This window comes from Triticum aestivum, chromosome 7B, assembly GCF_018294505.1.
Source record: "Triticum aestivum cultivar Chinese Spring chromosome 7B, IWGSC CS RefSeq v2.1, whole genome shotgun sequence".
NCBI lineage: Eukaryota > Viridiplantae > Streptophyta > Magnoliopsida > Poales > Poaceae > Triticum > Triticum aestivum.
This window is the reverse complement of record NC_057813.1, coordinates 133,307,639-133,329,058: the sequence shown is the minus strand read 5'-3', so window position 1 is coordinate 133,329,058 and position 21,420 is coordinate 133,307,639.

Below are 21,420 nucleotides of genomic sequence, written 5' to 3'. Positions count from 1 at the left end.
TCTTTTCTTTTATGTGAGCATCATTGAAATCATCATGCCTAGCTAGGGGCATTAAACGATAGCACTTGTTGGGAGGCAACCCGATTTTATTTTTGTTTCTTGATTTTTGTTCCTGTTTAGTAATAAATAATTCATCTATCCTATGGTTATATGTAGTTTTATGTTTTAATTAGTGTTTGTGCCAAGTAGAACCTTTGGGAAGACATGGGTGAAGTCTTTGCAATCTTGCTGTAAAAAACACAAACTTTGCGCTCGCGAGAATAGATGCCAGTTTTTACTAGAGAGTTATTTTAGGTTGATTCTTTTTGCAGGTGATTAATAGACAAATTCCTCACTTCCACCAATTTATTTAATAATTTTTTGAGTGGCAGAAGTATGTTTTCTGTTCAGGTCATTACAGACTGTTCTGTTTTCTGACAGATTCTGTTTTCATTGCATAGTTTGCTTGTTTTCTAGTTCTATTTCTTATATCTATCAATATAAATTGTAGAAATGGTATGGGACAGTAGGAATTGTGTGAGAACAATTATGAACCTTGTATTTTACAATACCAAAGTGAATGGTTTGCTCTTTATCATACTAACCTATCTCACGAAGTTCCATTAAGTTTTGTGTGATTGAAGTTTTCAAGCTTTGGGTGAGATATCGATATGAGGAGAATAAGGAGTGGAAATACCCTAAGCTTGGGGATGCACGAAGCACTCCAAGGTAATATTCAAGGAAGATTCAAGCGCCTAAGCTTGGGGATGCCGCGGAAGGCATCCCCTCTTTCATCTTCAAAACTATCGGTATACTTTACCCGGAGCTATATTTTTATTCGTCACATGATATGTGTTTTGCTTGGAGAATATTTTCAATTTCACTTGATGTTTGAATAAAATCATTGAATCTGAAATATTGAATAAAAAAGAGAATCCTCCTATGGCTAGTTAATTATTTTACTACTCAGTGTTCTTCACTTATATCTTTTGGAGTAGTTTGTCATTTGCTCACATGCTTCACGTATATCCTATGAGTAAATGGTTAAATGAATTGAATATCATAAATCTGAATTTATATATGTTTCATATTCTTATACCATGGGGATTAATGACTTCACACGTAATAAGTATAGGTAGTAAATTATTGAAAGTTAGCAAACGCAGAATTGGTAACTTGAACAATTCATGAAAAAATATTGAAGGAAGAGAGATTTCTCATATAAATATACTATCTTGGACATCTTTTGTAATTGTGAGCACTCATTAAAATATGACATGCTAAAAGGTTGATGTTGGACAAGGAAGACAATGTAATGGGTTATGTTTTCTTATATCCAAAATAAAGTATATTGTCTTGGATCATCCAACATGTTGAGCTTGCCTTTCCCTCTCATGCTAGCCAAATTCTTTGCACCAAGTAGAAATAATACTTGTGCTTCCAAACATCCCTTAAACTAGTTTTTCCATGAGAGTCCACCATGCCTACCTATGGATTGAGTTAGATCTTTCAAGTAAGTTGTCATCGGTGCATGCAATAAAAATTGCTTTCTAAATATGTATGATCTATTAGTGCGAAGAAAATAAGCTTTATATGAACTTGTGATAGGGAAGAAATAAAAGCAACAGACTGCATAATAAAGGTCTCTATCACAAGAGGCAATATAAAGTGACATTCTTTTGCATTAAGATTTTGTGCATCCAACCTTAAAATTGCATGACAACCTCTGCTTCCCTCTGCGAAGGGCCTATCTTTTACTTTTATCTTCTACCCTTATATAAGAGTCATGGTGATCATTCCCTTTCCTTTTTACACTTTTTCCTTTGGCAAGCACGTTGTGTTGGAGCGATCTAGATACATATATCCACTTGGATGTAGGTTTTCATAAAGTACTATTGTTGACATTACCCTTGAGGTAAAAGGTTGGGAGGAAAAGCCCCTATCTTTCTCTGTGTCCGATTAAAACTTTGAACCCATAAATATCACATGAGTGTTAGCAATTGTGAAAGACTATATGATAGTTGAGTATGTGGGATTTGCTAAATCAAAGCTCTTACATAGACCCTTCCTGAAAATAAGACGAATTGCAATTGTTTGATGACTAAGAGCAATGTTTGTTAGTTTTCATGAAAGTTTATGATCTATACTTTAACATGTGAATAGCTTGTTACTTGATCATGAAAACTTTTATGAGATGAGCTACTGTTATGACATATAATGATGCTATAAAAGGTGATTGAAATTATCATTGATCAAACTTGTGCACCTGCGAGCATTCACACTTCATAAATTATTTCTTTTATCATTTACCTACTCGAGGACGAGCAGGAATTAACCTTGGGGATGTTGATACGTCTCCAACGTATCTATATTTTATGAAGTATCCATGCTATTATATTATCCATCTAGGATGTTTTATTTGCATTTATATGCTATTTTATATGATTTTTTGACTAACCGATTAACCTAGAGCCCAGTGCCACTTTCTTTTTTCTCCTTGTTTTTGAGTTCTACAGAAAAGGAGTACCAAACGGAGTCCAATTGACGTGCCAATTTTTGATGAATTTTTATGGACCAAAAGAAGCCCCCGAAGTGCAAGAGTTGGTCCAGAAGAGTCCCGAGCTGCCCACGAGGGTGGGGGGCGCACCCCCTACCTCGTGGACAGCCCGGAGACCCCCCCTGACTTGAAATCAACGCCAACCTCTCCTATAAATACATAAATCTTCGGGAAATAACCTAGATCGGAAGTTCTGCCGCCGCAAGCCTCTGTAGCCACGAGAAATAAATCTAGGCCCTCTCTGGCACCCTGCCGGAGGGGGCCATCATCACCGGAGGCCATGGAGGAGGATCCTGGAGGGGCCATCATCGTCGTGAAGGCCAAGGACCAGAGGGAGAACCTCTCCCCATCCAAGTGGGAGGCCATCGAGGAGGAAGCACAAGGGGGAGTACCTCTTCTCCTCTATCTTGGTGGTGCCAGAGTGCCATCGGGAGGGGAATCATCGCCGCGGTGATCGTCTTCATCAACATCACCATCATCATCACCATCCTCATCTCTTTTACGCGGTCCACTCGCCCGCACCCGCTGTAATCCCTACTTGAACATGGTGCTTTATGCCACATATTATGATCCAATTATGTGTTGCCATCCTATGATGTTTGAAGTAGATATCTTTTGTCTTTGGGTTGATTGATGATCTAGATTGGTACGACTTGTATATTTTATTTTGGTATTGTCCTATTGTGCCCTCCATGTCGCGCAAGCGTGAGGGATTCCCACTGTAGGGTGTTGCAATACATTCATGATTCCCTCGAGCGTCCACCGACGTACTTCTTCCACCTACATATATGTGACGCCCGGATAATTAGGCTACAGTAATCCCATGTTAACGATGCCACGTCACCTCGGTTACTGTTGCTAATCTCGCGTTAGTTCGAAACCGGTTCAAATTCAAATCCAAAATCAAGCAAACAATAAAAGTTTTCAAATATTAAAACTAAAATGTACGGAGTGAGCGGAATAATGTTTATGTAATTATGGTGGAGAAACCAACCTCTTTGGAAGTGTTTGATTATCCCAAAGTAAATAAAACAGTAGCAAAACAATTAATTTTATGCCTTTTACGATTAATAAAATATTAAACTATTTTATCTAGTTGCCCAAGTTTTTGTGGCATTAGAATATGTAGTAACACTAATTTAGGAACTAACTTTATATTTTACTAAAACTAAATTATATTGAAAATAATAGAAAATAGTAAAGGTAAAGTAAGTAAAAAGAAAAGAATAAAACAGAAAGCAAAATAAAAGAAAGGGGGAAATCCCCCCTGTTCACTAAGCCCACTACTAACACTGTACCAGGCCCAGCCCAACTGACCGGCCTTTTCCTCTACCTCTCGCAGAGGAGAGGCGCAACCATGCGTGCCGGCCATCCATGGCGCCAGGGCCACGTGCCGGCCATCCGCTGTCACATCCCTAGTTCTGGCCTGACCTATGCTTGCTTCCATGTGTGCATCATGTTTAAATTCAAATGAAATTTGAATTGAGGAAATTGAAAGCCTCGGAAATCATTTTAATAAAGGGGCAAGAAACCCTAAAATTGCAATCAGTAAATCCAAAATGCCCTAGAAATAGCTCTAACAATTTTGGCAAGAGTTATAAATCAAACCAAAATTTTGGGACATTTCTAAGGAATTATTTGGGCTCTGATTTTAAATCAATATTTTATTTGAATTTGGAGTTATATTCATAATATATAATGAATATATTTTCAAATGCCCTGAGATATTTTATGTTTATGAGGAGTAGACCTTAAGTGACATAAAATTATCCAGGGGAGTTTTGGCACTGTTTTCAAATTTGTTTGAATTTGAATTCAGTGGCAATTAAATAGAAAACAGAACAAAAATATAAAAAAAGAGAGAAGCCCAGCCACTTACCTGGCGCCCACTTACCTGGCCCAGCTCCTCCAGCGGCCCAGCCCACCACCGCCTCCTTCTCTGTCACCTTCCTCCTCTGCCAGGAGGATGAGCGCGTGCCGACGCGCGCACGGCCACCGCACGCCACCTCCTGCTTCCCCCGGCCTCCCTAGCGACGCCACGACGACGCCTCGTGTCCCCTCGCTCCTCTTCCTCCCTCGGTGCTCCCTCTCTCTTCCCCGAACACTCCCCCCTCCTCTGTTCTTCCGCTAGCAAACGCTGCCGTCGCCGCCGCTTGCTGCTGCCGCGGCCACCGCCTCTCCCTCGCTTCCCCGACTAGCCCACAAGCTCCGCCTCCTTGCGCTGAAGCCCTTCGCCGAGCCACACAAGCCGAAGCGCCCCGTGGAGCCATCGCCGTCGCCATCTCCGCCTCCGGCCGCCGTGGATCCCCATCGTCGCCTCGCCGACTCCAGTCCCTCCCCGAGCTTCCCGAGGCCACCGTCGCAACCACCGTGAGCTCCTCTCTGTTTTCCCTCTCTCCATTCGCTCGCCCCCATGCTGTACCCGCCGTCTCACCGCAACCGGAGCTTGCTGCCGCCGGCCATGTTGCCGCCGCGGCCATGGCTTGTTTCGGTCGCGTCCGGGCACGGCTTTGAGCTCGTGGGGCTCACAGGAAGCCCATGCGCAGCTCAGCTTATCCAAAACCCCACCAGGGCCTCGCGCCCGTTACCACCCGAACTCCGGCGCCGCCGCGAGCTCCGTTCCGGCGAGCCCCGGCATCCCCGCAGCCTCCCACCTACCCCATCAGATGCGGGAGAGCCCGGGCTACGCCCCGGTGCCCTCAGCGCGCGAATCCGATGCCCTAGCACAAGTCCGGCGTGCCCCCGCCGTGCTCTGTGGTCGTTGCCGGCTAAACTCCGGCCAGCTGACGTGGCTGGCTTAATTAGCCACTAACCACCGCATCGTGTCACAGACAGCCGGGCCCCACCGCTTAACTAACCGGCTAACTAAAATAGATTAGGTTTAATCTAATTGCAGTGGCCCCACGCGTCAGTTTTGACCGCGCTGACGTGGCCGTTGACTGGGCCCACACGTCAGCGGCACTAACCAGCCCCCAGTCACTGACCAGTGGACCCCACTGGTCAGGTTTGACCTGGACCGCACCCCGTTGACTCGCTTACGTCATGCTGACGTAGTGCTGACGCAGTAATGCATTTTCTGGAATTATTTTAATTCTAAATATTCAGGAAATTCCAGAAAATGCCTAAAACTTCTAAAAATCATAGAAATTCAACCGTAACTCCAAATTAAATAATTTATATATGAAAAATTATCAGAAAAATTCAAGGAATCCATCTGTACCATTTTCATGCATGTTAGAACAACTTATAGCTGCTGTATAGCACAAATCAATTAAATGGCATTTGAATAATCACATATGGAGTTTGAATTTGAATCTTGTATTCAAACCAACTTCATTTAATCTGTTGCTAGTTGCATTAGCTCAAAACACATTCATATTTCCATGTCATGAGCATGCATCATATTGTGCATTGCATTAATTGTGTTCTTTCTTGTTTGTCGGTATTTGTCCCCTCTCGATAGACGTGATACCGGCGATGCGATCGATGACACGGATGAAGAGCTATACTATCTTCAGAAGTGCCAGGCAAGCAAAACCCCCTTGTTCATTCCGATAAAATCCCACTCTCTCGCTCCTGCTCTCTTTTACTGCATTAGGACAACAACGATTCATCTGTTACTTGTTGCGGTAGCTGAACCCCTTTATCCTCTGCATGACCTGTCATTGCCACAGTAAATAGATGAAACCCACTAGCATGAGTAGGAGTTGTTTGAGCCCTGATGTGCCTACTCATTCATGCTTGTTTGTCATGCCTGCTACTGCTTAGAGTTGAGTCAGGTCTAATTCATCGGGGATGAATCAGAGGCGTGTGAACATGTCCTACCGTGTGTGAGCTAAGTGTGTGAACACGATTTGGTAAAGGTAGCGGTGAGAGGCCATGTAGGAGTACATGGTGGGTTGTCTCATTGCAGCCGTCCTCAGGAACTGAGTTCTGTGTTTGTGATCCATGAACAGCTACTACCACACATTGGGATCCTTAATTGACTCTCTCGACTTATTAGTCAACATGATCTCTGTCCAGGAGTTGCAACTAGTTTCTGGTGTTTGTAGGTGGTGTTAGTAGTCTACCAAGTGGCACCCGGTACAGGTGGGCTTGGGACAGACTAGGCACAGTGGCATGGTGTACCAAGTGGCACCCGGATGGTGGGCTTGGGAACCCTGCTCACTTCGTTTGGGGCCGTGAGCGACACCCCGGCCAGATCTCCTTGCGGATGGAACCCGAATAGGCGATAAACCTGGACTAGAGACTTGTTCGGTTAGTCAGGTCGTGGCCGACTCCCTCGCCCGGCTTCCGCTTGAAGGTTGCCGAGGTACATGACGTGTACAGGGAGATAAGTGGCGAAAGCGTGTGTGAAGAAGTACACCCCTGCAGGGTTATCATTATCTATTCGAATAGCCGGATTCCTCGGATATGGAAACTTGGACCCCTTGCATAGTTCATAGACAAGTGAAAGTGGATTCTCTAAAATACGCAAGATAAGCGTGAGTGCTATGGATGGCGTTCTCGTAGGGAGACGGGAGCGGATCCATAGTGGTGTATTGATATGGTGAATATGTGGACTCGTGTGCGCCACCTCAAAAGAGTTACTTGCAGTCGTAGTTCAGGTTAGCCACCGAGTCAAAGCTGGCTTGCTGCAGTTAAACTCCACCACCCCTTTGTTGATAATGATGCATATGTAGATAGATCTGATGTAAGTCTTGCTGGGTACATTTGTACTCACGTTGCTTAATTTATGTTTTTGCAGAGAGACTTCAGTCTCACTAGTAGTTCCACGTGGACTTCGACGTTTAGCTTGTTACCTCAGCTACGATCTTGTGCCCTCGGCAGGATCTGGTAGATAGTCAGGCTTCTCAGCCTGTTTCATTTATAGTTGTCTGTACTCAGACATGTTAAGCTTCCGCTTGTGCTTTGACTTGTATGCTCTGATTGTTGGGTCATGAGACCCATGTTTGTAATATCTCGCTCCTCGGAGCCTATTGAATAAACTACTTGAGTCGTAGAGTCATTTTGTGATGCCATGTTGTATTGCACATATCGAGCATATTGTGTGTATGTTATTGAAATGCTTGGTATGTGTGGGATCTGACTATCTAGTTGTTTATCTTTAGTAGCCTCTCTAACCGGGAAATGTCTCCTAGTGTTTCCACCGAGCCATGGTAGCTTGCTACTGCTCCGGAACACTTAGGCTGGCCGGCATGTGTCCTTCTTCGTTCCTGTGTCTGTCCCTTCGGGGAAATGTCACGCGATGAATACCGGAGTCCTGTTAGTCCGCTACAGCCCGGTTCACCGGAGTCCTGCTAGCCCGGTGCTACAGCCTGGATTCACTCGCTGATGACCGACACGTTCGATGCTGGGTCATGGATGCCTGTCCCTGTAAGTTTGTGCCACTTTGGGTTTACGACTAGCCATGTCAGCCCGGGCTCCTTATCATATGGATGCTAGCGACACTGTCATATACGTGTGCCAAAAGGCGCAAACGGTCCCGGGTAAAGGTAAGGCGACACCCGTGGGAATACCGTGCGTGAGGCCGCAAAGTGATATGAGGTATTACATGCTAGATCGATGTGGCATTGAGTCGGGGTTCTGACAGTGTTGGTATCAGAGCTTGACTGCCTGTAGGATTACCAAGCCAAACTGGTCGAAGTTGAGTCTAGAAATTCTTTAGTTATATAAGGGAATTGATTGTGAGATGGAACGTAAGGCTCTTTTTACTCCTTATACCTTATGCCCTTCTGATCTGAGTCATCTTATCTTTCCTACGGGGTTAAGTAATTAGGCTATCTCTTCTTTCTATCAGGATCACGTGTTACTAATCCGTAGACTTATAAGATTGTTGGATTTAAGCTTGAGTTCAGTTCCTACTACTTCTGTATGTTAACTGTTGATCTCCAAACCTTGATATTGTGCCTCTGAGTGGCTATGCCACCATTTTTGTGAATGTCTCAAATCTTTTTTGAGCATTTACAGCCGTTATGCTGTCCGAGTCATCCCAGGTCTCTAAACAGTCTGATGCACTTGCAAATTCCTTCCTCCCATTTCAATGTTCCTTTGGGCCAGATTAACCACACTAATCAGTGAGTTGAGGTACTCTGTTACCTTGACATATATGTTGGAGATATTATTATGACCCTACGTGTCTTAGAGGATCATCTAGTAATTTAGCCATGATTTGTGTTCCCAGTGTGATGATTCTGGCCATCATTCTCGAAAGCATCCCGTGATGCTACTTAGTAATAGGTATTCTATTCCTGGGTTCTTGAACCCGAGATTCACTCTACCTACTTCATGTTGATAGTAATTGCTAGTGCCTTTAGGATATTAGTAACCTTTGCGATAGTCCTTGAAGTCCGTGGTATCTTCTTCTTCCAAATACCATGAACTACTTATGGCAGAAGTTCCTCGTTGAACTGAAATATCACAACAGGATTATTCTTGATGAGTTCTCCATTATATATTGTGGCTCTGCCAGTTCTACCTTTCTGCATGGGTTATCCGGAAGAAATATGTTGAACTTCGCTCGACATGCTAAACCATGCATCCACAACTCAGAAAATCGTATGTTCCTTTGAGTTGTCCCTCTGTAGTTGTATTTTGATCCTTGTCTATCAGTTGATAGTCAAGTTGATGTCGTGCATTCGTGTTCACCGATGCTCGTTATTCTTGTGGTCCGTTAAGCCATTCTATTCAGGATGACTAGGAGAAATGAACTCCAGTACCTCATCCATATCCAGGATTGGGTCTTAGCAGTTGTACTCCGCAGATCAAAATGCCAATCCAGCTTTTGCTCTGTTCTTCCTTGGAGTATTACCATCTTTTATATCGGGATTATTGTAGGAATTGCACACCATCCTATGAACTCTTGGTACAGTGATACTTCTTGCCATCATTGTTCATTCCTCGGTTCCTGTGTTATTGTAACTGGAATGCCGACAAGTGAATCATGGTGTGTGAAATCAATACTGCTAGCAACTCTGTTGTTTGGTAGTTAATGGACAATAATTTCATTCCTAGTGTGTTGGTTCTTGAATCATCATTCTAAGACTGATTGTGCTACCTAGTCCTTATTTCCTGGTGCACTCCTTGATTGATGAGTTAGGATTTTGTCAAGTCCTCGCTCATTTGATCATATCATCTTGCCCTGAAAAGCAAGGTTGTTCTCGAGCTTAGTAACATATCGGTGGTTCGTTATTTTCCGTATATCTTCTCGGAAGTATTACCAGGTTGTCATCTGACCGCTATGTTGAGTTCGTGATCAAGTTGGTTTATTCCTGTAAACCACCCCTTCTCCAAGAGTCTGTGTTGGATACCCCTGAGCTAGATGGTTAAGCGGAACAGCAACTTGGAGAGTTGGAAGATAAAAGCTTGCCTAACCTAGTTCATTTTTCAAAAGGGATATCTTGTGTTTGTGTGAGCTGAAGAACGATGATATCTTCAGCGATTGGTCCCTGTGATCAGTTATTGGACCCATTGCCTTATAAAAACTTTGATTTGAGTATGGGTTATCGTCAAATCAAATCAGAACCAACAATGTTCGTAATGTTGTCTTACTCGTGGATTTTCCTCGAGCATACACCATTACATCTTTTGGTCTGACCAATGCTATCACCGTGTTCACTTAACTATGGAATTCCTTTTAAAAGGGAACCCGGATGAATTGTTGTTGAGCCCATTGACAACATCCTTATCTCCTCCATGATTTTGTTGAACATTAAGCTAGTGTTGGAAACTTTTGAAAGCATTTTTTTCGTGCTAGCTCATGAAGCATATGTCGGATGTAAGAAGTGACTTCCTCTAATTCATGTGCATTTGGTGTAAGTTGCCATCGTGAATTTGAGAAAGGTTTGTTTCGTTTCCTCTAGAATCATCCCAAGTCAGTCATGCATGTGCGAAGTATTCTATGGTCTGAAAGACTGATCATCTTCATTCCATATGTATCCCCTAGCACACCAAGCCACTGATTGATTTGTTCAAGGAAAGGAAGTTCCTTCTTAAGAGCATGCCTTATGCAAGGACTTCAATATCCTCGATTATGGTTCCCCACCTGAAACTCGGTAGTGTTTTATTGTAAGACTACCATGTGATAATGTTTTGTCTGGGACAACGTGTTCACATATTTGTAGCAGAACCAGCTCATGTTTTGGAGCTTGCTATCGTAGTTCATTCCCCGAGAATCTCGCAGCGTCATCTCGTCGATTTGTGTTGCAAACTTTCATTTTTTTCCTAGACTCGATGAGTCTGGAATATCCTGACACCAACCAGATCTGAATCTCAGGCAGATATGATGGTTGGAACATTTCCCCAAGAACTGTAATATTGGTCCCTCGATAACTGGTAAAGTGGATGTCGTGGCCAGCACCACCCAGCCGAAAGACCTATTATTGTAGTATCTTGATTGAAGAAGTTAGCCACCTCCCCATAAGGATTTCGTAGGATTTACTCCCTAGTTGTTCATTATGGATTTTCGTTTATGCTCCCGAAGTCCGATCTTTTACTTGATGTTCTAGATACCAAACCATGTAAATGGGTTACGCTAGCACATCAAGGAGAGCATTAGAAGCGGAGTGCTAAATGTCTCTCGGTCAATCATCCAGATTTTGATCCCTTGGCCTCCCTAAGGTGAAATCTGAGAAAGTGTTATCTTCTTTCGCATCGGCATCCTCCATCACCATCCATCATGGTAGTATGTTGTGTTGCCAGGATCCTTGACACGGATGTTGGTAAAACCTTGATGAATATGGAAATGCTCAAGTTCTTGAGAGCACGCACAAGCGTTAGGTGTTACCATCGGCATTAACTAGGGTTGCTCTCAACTTCCTCAGTTATGCTATAACTTCTCAAACAGTGAATTCACTCTCTATTGTTGGGTTCTTCCCCAGTTACCAGAATCATTCCCAGCATTTGCATTTTGTTCCCAGCTTGCACCGCCAATGTGCCATTCTACCATGGGTCTCTTCCATTTCCGGTGATAAGCAAATTCATCCATTACGTTGTCTTCAACAAGGTAATCCACATCATTCAAGTCCGAGTATGCCATTCTACCGACCCCCTCCAAACGATCGCTCGAGAATTGCCTTAGGCTGGTTTAAAGAGTTTCAATGATCTCTGTATCAAAGGTAATTCTTTTTGCCACTTAAGGGGATATTTCTACGAGTCACCATCCCTAAGGTGCCTCGTTGTGGTATCATGGCAACTCAACTCCTCGCTACGTTGACAACCGATCACCACATTCTTAAGTCTGGAATTGTTGTCTACTTAGCGAGCCCTCGTCATCTGTCTCACTCCATTTTTTCAGATGTATGCTTCGTGTCTCAGCTCAAGAGATGTTGCTATGACTCACTTGGTGAGCTGATCCTAAGTTGATTGATCTTCGAGAAGATCGATTCTTCCGGAGTTGTCCTTTTCCTCTTGCTGTCATGCTAGCTGGAGTTCTCAGAGCAAGACGACGGGACAAAGATGGTGATCGAATCAACGTTCATTTGAAGTGCAACCTGGATCGTGAAGATTATACTAGTTTGCGTTTCCCCTTCATCTTACCCTACGCTTGAATCTCGAGACGAGATTCTTGTTTAGTGGGGGTGAGTTGTCACATCCCTAGTTCTGGCCTGACCTATGCTTGCTTCCATGTGTGCATCATGTTTAAATTCAAATGAAATTTGAATTGAGGAAATTGAAAGCCTCGGAAATCATTTTAATAAAGGGGCAAGAAACCCTAAAATTGCAATCAGTAAATCCAAAATGCCCTAGAAATAGCTCTGACAATTTTGGCAAGAGTTATAAATCAAACCAAAATTTTGGGACATTTCTAAGGAATTATTTGGGCTCTGATTTTAAATCAATATTTTATTTGAATTTGGAGTTATATTCATAATATATAATGAATATATTTTCAAATGCCCTGAGATATTTTATGTTTATGAGGAGTAGACCTTAAGTGACATAAAATTATCCAGGGGAGTTTTGGCACTGTTTTCAAATTTGTTTGAATTTGAATTTAGTGGCAATTAAATAGAAAACAGAACAGAAATATAAAAAAAGAGAGAAGCCCAGCCACTTACCTGGCGCCCACTTAGCTGGCCCAGCTCCTCCAGCGGCCCAGCCCACCACCGCCTCCTTCTCTGTCGCCTTCCTCCTCTGCCAGGAGGATGAGCGCGTGCCGACGCGCGCACGGCCACCGCACACCACCTCCTGCTTCCCCCGGCCTCCCTAGCGATGCCACGACGACGCCTCGTGTCCCCTCGCTCCTCTTCCTCCCTTGCTGCTCCCTCTCTCTTCCCCGAACACTCCCCCCCTCCTCTGTTCTTCCGCTAGCAAACGCTGCCGTCACCGCCGCTTGCTGCTGCCGCGGCCACCGCCTCTCCCTCGCTTCCCCGACTAGCCCACAAGCTCCGCCTCCTTGCGCTGAAGCCCTTCGCCGAGCCACACAAGCCGAAGCGCCCCGTGGAGCCATCGCCGTCGCCATCTCCGCCTCCGGCCGCCGTGGATCCCCATCGTCGCCCCGCCGACTCCAGTCCCTCCCCGAGCTTCCCGAGGCCACCGTCGCAACCGCCGTGAGCTCCTCTCTGTTTTCCCTCTCTCCATTCGCTCGCCCCCATGCTGTACCCGCCGTCTCACCGCAACCGGAGCTCGCTGCCGCCGGCCATGTTGCCGCCGCGGCCATGGCTTGTTTCGGTCGCGTCCGAGCACGGCTTTGAGCTCGTGGGGCTCACAGGAAGCCCATGCGCAGCTTAGCTTATCCAAAACCCCACCAGGGCCTCGCGCCCGTTACCACCCGAACTCCGGCGCCGCCGCGAGCTCCGTTCCGGCGAGCCCCGACATCCCCGCAGCCTCCCACCTACCCCATCAGATGCGGGAGAGCCCGGGCTACGCCCCGGTGCCCTCAGCGCGCGAATCCGATGCCCTAGCACAAGTCCGGCGTGCCCCCGCCGTGCTCTGTGGTCGTTGCCGGCTAAACTCCGGCCAGCTGACGTGGCTGGCTTAATTAGCCACTAACCACCGCATCGTGTCACAGACAGCCGGGCCCCATCGCTTAACTAACCGGCTAACTAAAATAGATTAGGTTTAATCTAATTGCAGTGGCCCCACGCGTCAGTTTTGACCGCGCTGACGTGGCCGTTGACTGGGCCCACACGTCAGCGGCACTAACCAGCCCCCAGTCACTGACCAGTGGACCCCACTGGTCAGGTTTGACCTGGACCGCACCCCGCTGACTCGCTTACGTCATGCTGACGTAGTGCTGATGCAGTAATGCATTTTCTGGAATTATTTTAATTCTAAATATTCAGGAAATTCCAGAAAATGCCTAAAACTTCTAAAAATCATAGAAATTCAACCGTAACTCCAAATTAAATAATTTATATATGAAAAATTATCAGAAAAATTCAAGGAATCCATCTGTACCATTTTCATGCATGTTAGAACAACTTATAGCTGCTGTATAGCACAAATCAATTAAATGGCATTTGAATAATCACATATGGAGTTTGAATTTGAATCTTGTATTCAAACCAACTTCATTTAATCTGTTGCTAGTTGCATTAGCTCAAAACACATTCATATTTCCATGTCATGAGCATGCATCATATTGTGCATTGCATTAATTGTGTTCTTTCTTGTTTGTCGGTATTTGTCCCCTCTCGATAGACGTGATACCGGCGATGCGATCGATGACACCGATGAAGAGCTATACTATCTTCAGAAGTGCCAGGCAAGCAAAACCCCCTTGTTCATTCCGATAAAATCCCACTCTCTCGCTCCTGCTCTCTTTTATTGCATTAGGACAACAACGATTCATCTGTTACTTGTTGCGGTAGCTGAAGCCCTTTATCCTCTGCATGACCTGTCATTGCCACAGTAAATAGATGAAACCCACTAGCATGAGTAGGAGTTGTTTGAGCCCTGATGTGCCTACTCATTCATGCTTGTTTGTCATGCCTGCTACTGCTTAGAGTTGAGTCAGGTCTGATTCATCGGGGATGAATCAGAGGCGTGTGAACATGTCCTACCGTGTGTGAGCTAAGTGTGTGAACACGATTTGGTAAAGGTAGCGGTGAGAGGCCATGTAGGAGTACATGGTGGGTTGTCTCATTGCAGCCGTCCTCAGGAACTGAGTTCTGTGTTTGTGATCCATGAACAGCTAGTACCACACATTGGGATCCTTAATTGACTCTCTCGACTTATTAATCAACATGATCTCTGTCCAGGAGTTGCAACTAGTTTCTGGTGTTTGTAGGTGGTGTTAGTAGTCTACCAAGTGGCACCCGGTACAGGTGGGCTTGGGACAGACTAGGCACAGTGGCATGGTGTACCAAGTGGCACCCGGATGGTGGGCTTGGGAACCCTGCTCACATCGTTTGGGGCCGTGAGCGACACCCCGGCCGGATCTCCTTGCGGATGGAACCCGAATAGGCGATAAACCTGGACTAGAGACTTGTTCGGTTAGTCAGGTCGTGGACGACTCCCTCGCCCGGCTTCCGCTTGAAGGTTGCCGAGGTACATGACGTGTACAGGGCGATAAGTGGCGAAAGCGTGTGTGAAGAAGTACACCCCTGCAGGGTTAGCATTATCTATTCGAATAGCTGGATTCCTCGGATATGGAAACTTGGACCCCTTGCATAGTTCATAGACAAGTGAAAGTGGATACTCTAAAATACGCAAGATAAGCGTGAGTGCTATGGATGGCGTTCTCGTAGGGAGACGGGAGCGGATCCATAGTGGTGTATTGATATGGTGAATATGTGGACTCGTGTGCGCCACCTCAAAAGAGTTACTTGCAGTCGTAGTTCAGGTTAGCCACCGAGTCAAAGCTGGCTTGCTGCAGTTAAACTCCACCACCCCTTTGTTGATAATGATGCATATGTAGATAGATCTGATGTAAGTCTTGCTGGGTACATTTGTACTCACGTTGCTTAATTTATGTTTTTGCAGAGAGACTTCAGTCTCACTAGTAGTTCCACGTGGACTTCGACGTTTAGCTTGTTACCTCAGCTACGATCTTGTGCCCTCGGCAGGATCTGGTAGATAGTCAGGGTTCTCAGCCTTTTTCATTTATAGTTGTCTGTACTCAGACATGTTAAGCTTCCGCTTGTGCTTTGACTTGTATGCTCTGATTGTTGGGTCATGAGACCCATGTTTGTAATATCTCGCTCCTCGGAGCCTATTGAATAAACTACTTGAGTCGTAGAGTCATTTTGTGATGCCATGTTGTATTGCACATATCGAGCATATTGTGTGTATGTTATTGAAATGCTTGGTATGTGTGTGATCTGACTATCTAGTTGTTTATCTTTAGTAGCCTCTCTTACCGGGAAATGTCTCCTAGTGTTTCCACCGAGCCATGGTAGCTTGCTACTGCTCCGGAACACTTAGGCTGGCCGGCATGTGTCCTTCTTCGTTCCTGTGTCTATCCCTTTGGGGAAATGTCATGCGATGAATACCGGAGTCCTGTTAGTCCGCTACAGCCCGGTTCACCGGAGTCCTGCTAGCCTAGTGCTACAGCCTGGATTCACTCGCTGATGACCGACACGTTCGATGCTGGGTCATGGATTCCTGTCCCTGTAAGTTTGTGCCACTTTGGGTTTACGACTAGCCATGTCAGCCCGGGCTCCTTATCATATGGATGCTAGCGACACTGTCTTATACGTGTGCCAAAAGGCGCAAACGGTCCCGGGTAAAGGTAAGGCGACACCCGTGGGAATACCGTGCGTGAGGCCGCAAAGTGATATGAGGTGTTACATGCTAGATCGATGTGGCATTGAGTCGGGGTCCTGACATCCGCACCCTCCCTCGGCCTACTAAGGCGTTCCCCAGAAACCCTAGCTCGCCCTCATTCATTCCCCCCTCGATCCCCATTGTCCCCCTCTCCTCTGGCTCGATTTTGAGCTCGCAAGCTCACACGGTCACCGCTGCCTCGCCGTCGTTGACGCATCCACCAGCCTCTCCGCGCGTACGGGAGCACAGTTTGGAGGTTGGCTGCGCGCTACCGCGTCCGTTCAGGGCATTGGAACGAGGCGGGGAGCTGCGTAGCCGACGCAGTCTTCGTCTTCTTCATCCGGCCGTCGCCATCTCACCATCACCACCGCCTCTCCGGTCCACCCCGACCCTCCCCGAGCATGCCAATGGACTCGCGGTGAGCAACTCCTCCGGATCCCTTCTTCCCCCATCTCGATTCGGTCGCCGTTTGCCGTCCCTGAGCACATCCGAGCTCGCCTGTACGCATACATACGTGTGTGCGTGAGCTGCTCCTGCTGCGTACTGCTGCCCGCGCGCCCGGCCTGACCTTGCCTCCGCGTGCCGGTGCTCGCCGGCCATCGCCTAGCGCCGCTCCTGCTGCCGCCCGCCGCCTAGCGCCGCCCCTATCGCTGCCTTCTGTTTCTGCCGCTGCTTAGCTGCTGCCCTGTGATGTTTAGCTTCTTAGCTTTTGCCGCTGCTGCTATTGTTAGCTGCTGCCGCTGCTGTGCACTACTTGCTGCTGCTAATGACCATGGCAGCATTGCTGTGTTCGTGGTGTGCACAGCCACCAGTGGCCGGCCGTGCTAATTAGATTAGGACTAATTGGTAGTACTAGTTAGGTTAGTTGCTACAATATGACGTATGGACCCCATTTGATTAAGTTCATTTTTTTAGTAGATTAGATATAGCTTTAAGACACGTGGGCCACCCTCTAATAAGCCTAATTAGAAATTAACTAGACTGTTAAAATATTACAGGGTATGACAACCGGGTCCCACAAGACCTTTGACTGGTCAACCGTGGACCAGTCAACTGCTGGGTCAGCAGTTGACTGGACCCACTGGTCAGCCTCACTGGTGCACCTCTGGTGCACTGCACCAGGTGCACCCAGTTTTTAACTGCTGATTTTCGAAATTAAAAGTAAATAAAAAAATCTAGAAAATCATTTAAATCTTTGAAAAATTATAGAAAATAAACCGTAACTCGGATGAAAAAGTTTTCTACATGAAAGTTGATCAGAAAAACGAGACGAATCTAGATACGCAGCCCGTTCGTCCGCCACACATCCCTAGCATAGCAAACATGCAACTTTCCCCATCCGGTCCGTCTGTCCGGAAACGCAAAACACCGGGAATACTTTCCCGAATGTTTCCCCCCTTCATCGGTATCACCTACTACCGCGTTAGGGGACGCCGAACACCGTGTATTGTCTTGTTACACTTTGTGATGCTTTGGTTGCTCTGTTTTTTATCGTGTTCCCTCTCCGTTACTCCTTTCCGATAGGCTCCGAGACTGCCGGCGACCCCCAGTTCGACTACGGTGTTGGCGACTCGTCCTTCTTTCCAGGGCAACCAGGCAAGCCCCCCCTTTGATCACCAGATATCGCCTATTCTTCTCTATACTGCTTGCATTAGATTAGTGTAGCATGTTACTGTTTGGTTACTCCTATTCTGTTGCATAGCCTGTCATTGTTGCTACAGTCGTTGATACCTTACCCGCAATCCTAAATGCTTAGTATAGGATGCTAGTTTATCATCATTGGCCCTACATTCTTTTCAGTCTGCCTTGCTATACTATCGGGGCGTGATCACTTGGGAGGTGATCACAGGTATATACTATACATATATACATACTATACAGATGGTGACTAAAGTCGGGTCAGCTCGTTGAGTACCCGCAAGTGATTTCGATGTGGGGGCTAGAAGGACAGGTGGCTCCATCCCGGTAGAGGTGGGCCTGGGTTCCCAACGTCCCCCGACTGTTACTTTGTGGTGGAGCGACAGGGCAGGTTGAGACCACCTAGGCGAGAGGTGGGCCTGGCCCTGGTCGGCGTTCGCGGTTGTTTCATAATAACACGCTTAACGAGATCTAGGTATTTGATCTGAGTCTGGCCACTGGCCTATACGCACTAACCAACCATGTGGGAAAGATATGGGCACTCGACATCGTGGTATCAGCCGAAGCCTTCTAGACGTCAGCGACTGAGCGGCGCGCGCCTGATTGGACCGCGTAACGTGACTTCCTTTGTAATGGAGGTTGCTAGGTCTGCTTCAGGCCGCCCTCGCAACATGCAGGTGTGCAATGGGCGATGGGCCCAGACCCCTGCGCCATAGGAGTTAGACCGGCGTGCTGACCTCTCTGTTAGGCCTAGGTGGGGCGGCGACGTGTTGATCTTCCGAGGCCGGGCATGACCCAGGAAAGTGTGTCCAGCCAAATGGGATCGAGCATGTTGGGTTATGTGGTGCACCCCTGCAGGGAAGTTAATCTATTCGAATAGCCGTGTCCCTCGGTAAAAGGACGACCCAGAGTTGTACCTTGACCTTATGACAACTAGAACCGGATACTTAATAAAACACACCCAGATAAGTTCCACAGACAACCCGATGATCGCTTTTCCACAGGGCGACGAGGGGAGGATCGCCGGGTAGGATTATGCTATGCGATGCTACTTGGAGGACTTCAGTCTACTCTCTTCTACATGCTGCAAGACGGAGGCTGCCAGAAGCGTAGTCTTCGATAGGGCTAGCTATCCCCCTCTTATTCTGGCATTCTGCAGTTCAGTCCACTCATATTGCCTCCTTACACATATACTCATGCATATGTAGTGTAGCTCCTTGCTTGCGAGTACTTTGGATGAGTACTCACGGTTGCTTTGCTCCCTCTTTTCCCTCATTTTCCTCTTCTTCTCGGATGCCGCAACCAGATGTTGGAGTCCAGGAGCCAGACGCCACTGTCGACGACAACTCCTACTACGCTGGAGGTGCCTACTACTACGTGCAGGCTGCTGACGACGACCAAGAGTAGTTTAGGAGGATCCCAGGCAGGAGGTCTGCGCCTCTTTCGATCGGTATCCCAGTTTGTGCTAGCCATCTTATGGCAAACTTGTTTAACTTATGTTTGTACTCAGATATTGTTGCTTCCGCTGACTCGTCTATGATCGAGCACTTGTATTCGAGCCCTCGAGGCCCCTGGCTTGTATTATTATGCTTGTATGACTTATTTATGTTTTGGAGTTGTGTTGTGATATCTTCCCGTGAGTCCCTGATCTTGATCGTACACATTTGCGTGCATGATTAGTGTAGGATTGAATCGGGGGCGTCACAAGTTGGTATCAGAGCCGACTGCCTGTAGGAATCCCTCTTCCACACTCCTTGGTCGAAGTTGAGTCTAGTCATTGCAAAACTTTTACTAACATGGCTGTGCAGCCTATGGGTCCACGTCGCCATTGGGTGGTATTAGGATCTTTTATTCCTCGGTCTATATTCTGGGACTCTAATCTCCCTTCTATTCGGGTTAAATGATTTTGCTAACTCTAACTCTAGGTTCTCGTAACTATTCCCCCCCCCCCCGCCCCCCCGGAGAGCCCTCATTTCGGAAGATCATCTGCTTCGTCAAAAGATTCTAAGGATATCCCTCGATATTTTCCCGAGACCCTTGCGCTCATCGCCTTTGCAATCCACTGTCACCGATATATCCCTATGGATATCTGTATGCACTTGTCATTCTCTTGATCATTCCTCGTCACTCTTGTTGTTACAAGATGCCTCGAAATATTTGCCGTTGTCCCGAGAATCCTTTGAGTTTACTGTCTTGCAGTTTTATTTCGCATGAAAACCCTTACGTGTTTTTCCTCACAATTATCGAGGATCCGTTCTTCTCAATTGTTCATGTGCTTCACTAAAGTCTTCGAAGTACTATTTGATTTTTCGAAAATTCTCAGCAGCTTGTTACTCTTGAAACTCTTGTCTGCTTGCATTATGGTTAATTCCATATGACTAGTAGTCCTTGTTAACATCCCTTGTCTTGGTCATTTTGAGCCTATTGATTCAATGTGTGCGTACGCACGCAGTCATCAGGTTATTCTTTTTAAGATTATCTTTCCGGCTCAGGCGTCATTCCAGACATGAGTTGGTTCTCGGCAATTCAAACCTTTATTGATTGTCCAACTAAGTGTTTTCAACTTATCCATCCTTGATCAGAGTGTCTGCTTCTGATCCTTCGTTTTGGAAACCATAATTTCTTTCTATTTAAGCATCAGACTAATCAGGTGATTCTTGAATCTGATGCCTTTGCATTCTTTATTCCTCTATGTGAGTACCGATACTCACATCAGCTCTGTTGTGGATCTCCCAATCCATTGTTGGATTTTATCTGACAGTGTCCTTCATATTCAATCACCTTGTGAGATCTTCCCCTGATACATAATGCCTTTGGTAAATTGTATCCTCTGCTTGGCCAACCATGCTCTGCTTTCGAGCTTGTGTACTTACTTTTGAAACTTATAGTATATGTTACTAAGATGCCCGATGGGTTGAACCTATGCCTTCCCCTAATCCGTGAGAACTCGAAAGTTTTCACAATTAATACTCTTTCGGTGTTCCACCAAATAAAATTCCAACACTACAGTTTTATCAAAGCGAGAGGTGAAAGAAATGATATGCATTAAAGTAGTGGGAGTCTACCTTGAACTTTGTGTTCATGCCCATGAAAATGATGTAGACCATCTCGAAAGCTTCTTGCAAAATGATTATCTAGCTGATATAATATCATCTGGTATCTATGAGTTGATCCTATGCAATCGTGGTTCTGACCATATTTTCTCTTTGATCCCATTTCTCGGACAAGTTAAAGCACTTGTCTTTTGCAAGTCAATACACCAGTCCAACCTCTACCATTGATCTACCGTCGAGTATTACCCTCTGGTATCTCGAGAATATCTAAGAATTGTGTTGCATCTTATGAATCTTCATCAGCTATTATTTCTCACTGATTCCAATTTTTTAGGGGTTCTGAGTTGTTAGTCACTCAAGAACACCGGTAAGTGAACCGATTCCGCACTCTGGTTCAATAACTCTAAGTAATCTTTGTTGCTTATGAGCTTAATAATCCTTCAAGTCATTCCTAGCCTGATCGGCTATATCATTATCGTGCTA